Source organism: Aegilops tauschii, chromosome 5 (genome assembly GCF_002575655.3).
Source record: "Aegilops tauschii subsp. strangulata cultivar AL8/78 chromosome 5, Aet v6.0, whole genome shotgun sequence".
NCBI classification, from domain to species: Eukaryota; Viridiplantae; Streptophyta; class Magnoliopsida; order Poales; family Poaceae; genus Aegilops; species Aegilops tauschii.
This window is the reverse complement of record NC_053039.3, coordinates 525,393,066-525,398,596: the sequence shown is the minus strand read 5'-3', so window position 1 is coordinate 525,398,596 and position 5,531 is coordinate 525,393,066.

The following is a 5,531-nucleotide window of genomic DNA, read 5'->3' as shown; positions in this document are numbered from 1 at the left end:
ATTTAATGTCTATAATTCAAATTTGAACTACAAGCACATGCTCCGGTGCACCAAAATGGGTTAAAAACGTAAATTTTTGACAAAGGGAATATATTAATATCGCAAAGACACCAATTACACCCGGCCTCTATACCAACTAGATGTCCAAAATATTAAGGATACAGACAGCCAAAAAAGAAAAAGAACAGAAGAAAGAAAAAAGACCCCGCCACAGTGAACAATACTAGCAACAGTACGACTCTAACCACCACCAAAGACACCACCCGGAATACAAAATGGTTCTCCAAAAGCAACGCCTCAAAGAAGGAAACAATGCACACGCGTTGTCGTTACCCGATCAAAGATCTCGGATTTTCACCCGGAGAAAGTCCAAGTTCACCCAAAACAACGCCTTCAACAAGGCTATTTCCAGGTCTAAGCAATAACGGCCAGACCTTGGGTTTTCACCCAGGGGATCAAGACTCGGTACTCAAGGAGCACCACCAAAAATGCAGTCCTCCAGTGCTGCCGCCCCTGCTTTCCGATGCTGCTGTTACAAGTTACCATACACCTGACACACAATCTTCATCGCATCCAATACATACTCTTTCACCGAAGCTTAAGACCTCTAGTCGTAGCCGCCATGACTTTCCCCACCTCTATCAATTCCTCGGGAATCTCGACTTAGACATGTCCCATGGCATCAATAAGAAAGCGAAGCTTCGTGTCGTGCCCTCATAAGGCCGTGTTGGCTAATAATATGAGCACGCATGAACGGGGCCTTTCCTACCTAGTTATCTAGGGGAATATGCCAATCCATATGGATATTCGATAGGGAAGACCAGAACTCGTCAGCGGCCAGATCCAAGAGGTCAATATTCGACAAAGAGATGACTTGGCAGAAGAAGAGTGTTAGGGCCAAGATCCGACATAACCAGATCGGGGCAAGCCACCACCATGGAAGGGTGGTCCACCTTGACCCAGCCCACCGTCGGATGGGTCCTCGCCTGAGCCGCGTGCGACGACTGAGGGAGTCCTGGATTATGGGGTCCTCGGGTGTCCGGGCTATGCGATATGGGCCGGACTGATGGGACGTGAAGGTACAAGGTAGAAGGCCTTCCCCCGTGTCTGGATGGGACTCTCCTTTGCGTGGATGGCAAGCCTGACGTCTGGATGTGTAGTTTCCTTTCTCTGTAAACCGACTCTGTACAACCCTAGGTCCCTCCGGTGTCTATATAAACCAGAAGGGTTAGTTTGTAGAGGCTATCACAAATCACATAGGCTAGACATCTAGGGTTTAGCCATTACGATCTCGAGGTAGATCAACTCTTGTAACCCCTATACTCATCAAAGTCAATCAAGCAGGAAGTAGGGTATTACCTCCATTAAGAGGGCCCGAACCTGGGTAAACGGTTTGAGTTATGCATGAACGTAAGTACTTTCAGGATCACTTCTTGATCATTTCTAGTTTCGCGACCGTTGCGTTGCTTCTCTTCTCGCTCTCATTTGCGTATGTTAGCCACCATATATGCTTAGTGCCTGCTGCAGCTCCACCCCATTACACCATCCTTTCCTATAAGCTTAAATAGTCTTGATCTCGCGGGTGTGAGATTGCTGAGTCCTCGCGACTCACAGATTCTACCAAAATAGTTGCAGGTGCCGACGATGCCAGTGCAGATGACGCAACCGAGCTCAAGTGGGAGTTCGATGAGGAACGTGGTCGTTACTATGTTTCTTTTCCTGATGATCAGTAGTGGAGCCCAGTTGGGACGATCGGGAATCTAGCATTTGGGGTTATCTTATTTTCATTTGAATTTGACCGTAGTCGGTCTATGTGTGGATTTTGGATGATGTATGAATTAATTTATGTTTTGTGTGAAGTGGCGATTGTAAGCCAACTCTCGTTATCCCATTCTTGTTCATTACATGGGATTGTGTGAAGATGACCCTTCTTGCGACAAAATCACAATGCGGTTATGCCTTTAAGTCGTGCCTCGACACGTGGGAGATATAGCCGCATCGTGGGCGTTACACATGGATATAGCACTATGGGTGGAATAAAATATAATGATGGGGGTTATGTGGAGAAGACAAAAAAGGAGAAACTCTCACATCAATGCAGCTAATCAATGTGCTATGGAAATGCCCATCGATTGATGTTAATGCAAGGAGTAGGGATTGCCATGCAACGGATGCACTAGAGCTATAAATGTATGAAAGCTCAACAAAAGAAACTAAGTGGGTGTGCATCCAACTTGCTTGCTCACGAAGACCTAGGGCATTTGAGGAAGCCCATTGTTGGAATATACAAGCCAAGTTCTATAATGAAAAATTCCCACTAGTATATGAAAGTGACAAAACAAGAGACTCTCTATCATGAAGATTATGGTGCTACTTTGAAGCACAAGTGTGGTAAAAGGATAGTAACATTGTCCCTTCTCTCTTTTTCTCTCATTTTTTTTCCTTTTTTTGGGCCTTCTTCTTTTTATGGCCTTTCTCTTTTTTATTTTTATTTTCCTCACTTGGGACAATGCTCTAAAAATGATGATCATCACACTTCTATTTATTTACAACTCAATGATTACAACTCGATACTAGAACAAAGTATGACTCTATATGAATACCTCCGGCGGTGTACCGGGATATGCAATGAATCAAGAGTGACATGTATGAAAGAATTATGAATGGTGGCTTTGCCACAAATACTATGTCAACTACATGATCATGTAAAGCAATATGACAATGATGAACGTGTCATGATAAACGGAACGGTGGAAAGTTGCATGGCAATATATCTCGGAATGGCTATGGAAATGCCATAATAGGTAGGTATGGTGGCTGTTTTGAGGAGGATATAAGGAGGTTTATGTGTGAAAGAGCGTATCATATCACGGGGTTTGGATGCACCGTCGAAGTTTGCACCAACTCTCAATGTGAGTAAGGGCAATGCACGGTACCGAAGAGGCTAGCAATGATGGAAGGGTAAGAGTGCGTATAATCCATGTACTCAACATTAGTCATAAAGAACTCACATACTTATTGCAAAAATCTACAAGTCATCAAAAACCAAGCACTACGCGCATGCTCCTAGGGGGATAGATTGGTAGGAAAAGACCATCGCTCGTCCCCGACCGCCACTCATAAGGAGCACAATCAAAGAACACCTCATGTTTCAAATTTGTTACATAACGTTTACCATACGTACATGCTACGGGACTTGCAAACTTCAACACAAGTATTTCTGAAATTCACAACTACTCAACTAGCACAACTTTAATATCACTACCTCCATATCTCAAAACAATCATCAAGCATCAAACTTCTCTTAGTATTCAACACACTCATAAGAAAGTTTTTACTAGTCTTTAATACCTAGCATATTAGGATTAAGCAAATTACCATGCTGTTTAAGACTCTCAAAATAATATAAGTGAAGCATGAGAGAACAATAGTTTCTATAAAACAAATCCACCACCGTGCTCTAAAAGATAAAAGTGAAGCACTAGAGCAAAAACTATATAGCTCAAAAGATATAAGTTAAGCACATAGAGTATTCTAATTAATTCTGAATCATGTGTGTCTCTCTCAAAAGGTGTGTACAGCAAAGATGATTGTGGTAAACTAAAAAGAAAAGACTCAAATCATACAAGACGCTCCAAGCAAAACACATATCATGTGGTGAATAAATATATAGCTCCAAGTAAGTTACCGATGGAAGTAGACGAAAGAGGGGATGCCTTCCGGGGCATCCCCAAGCTTTGGATTTCAGGTGTCCTTAGATTATCTTGGGGTGCCATGGGCATCCCCAAGCTTAGGCTCTTGCCACTCCTTGTTCCATAATCCATCAAATCTTTTACCCAAAACTTGAAAACTTCACAACACAAAACTTAACAGAAAATCTCGTGAGCTCCGTTAGCGAAAGAAAACAAAACACCACTTAAAGTTACTGTAATGAACTCATTATTTATTTATATTGATGTTAAATCTACTGTATTCCAACTTCTCTATGGTTTATAAACTATTTTACTAGCCATAGATTCATCAAAATAAGCAAACAACACACGAAAAACAGAATCTGTCAAAAATAGAACAGTCTGTAGTAATCTGTAACTAACGCAGACTTCTGGAACTCCAAATATTCATCCAAAATAGGACGACCTAGATCTTTTTTTATTGATCAGCAGCAATTGGTATCAATATTTTATCACGTTCTGGTGATTTTTAACAATTATTTTCGTGAACAGAAAGTTTCTGGAATTTTCAGCAAGATCAAATAATTATCATCCAAGAAGATCCTATAGGTTTAACTTGGCACAAACACTAATTAAAACATAAAAACACATCTAACCAGAGGCTAGAGCAAATATTTATTCCTAAACAGAGGCAAAAAGCAAAAAACTAAAAATAAAATTGGGTTGCCTCCCAACAAGCGCTATCGTTTAACGCCCCTAGCTAGGCATAAAAGCAAGGATAGATCTAGGTATTGCCATATTTGGTTTTAGGGAATAAAAGAGCAAACTTGTTATCTATGGAATTAATATTTCTATTTTGATAGAGCACGTGGCTATTAATGGTATAAGAAAGATTAAGCACGTTGCGGAAATTTGCATCTAGGCTAGCTTTTATCTCTTTAATAGATTCGTTTTGGTAGGAGAGCAAAAGAGATGAGGATTCAACTTTCTCATTCATGGGATGCCGAAGTATAGTTTTCATCTTTTCATAGGTATCTATGGGGTCCCCTTCAAGAAAACCCTCTTCAAAAATAGAATCTAAAACTTGTTTGAACGAAGCGGGCAACCCAAAATAAAAGCTTTTTAGACAAACCTCAATTTGATATTGGGGTACATAGCTAGCCCGGATCCTTAACAGCCTATCCCAAGCATCTTTCAAAGATTCATCAAGTAAATAACGAAAAATTCCAGAATCGTCTTCATCAAAATTATTAGGACTCTCATTAACAACTCCGGTAGGATTTTCCATAGTATTATTTATGAGTTTAGATAGAATAGAAGGATTGTCCAAAGCACTAAAGCTAGGGAGAGAACCCCCAACTCTTTTTGGTTCCGACATAGCGAAGGAAGGCGAGCGAAAAGAGGCAAATGGAAAAGTGAGGGAGAATAAAACAGCAAGGGTGAAGTGGGGGAGAGGAAAACGAGAGGCAAATGGCAAATAATGTAATGCGGGAGATAAGGGTTTGTGATGGGTACTTGGTATGTAGACTTCTGCGTAGACTCCCCGGCAACGGCGCCAGAAATGGCTAGTTGACGGGAGAGTAAATCTTGACTTGACTTGGCGTAAGCCTCCCCGGCAACGGCGCCAGAAATCCTTCTTGCTACCTCTTGAGCACTACGTTGGTTTTCCCTTGAAGAGGAAAGGGTGATGCAGCAAAGTAGCGTAAGTATTTCCCTCAGTTTTTGAGAACCAAGGTATCAATCCAGTAGGAGGCCACGCACGAGTCCCTCGCACCTACACAAATAAATAAATCCTCGCAACCAACACAATAAAGGGGTTGTCAATCCCTTCATGGTCACTTACGAGAGTGAGATCTGATA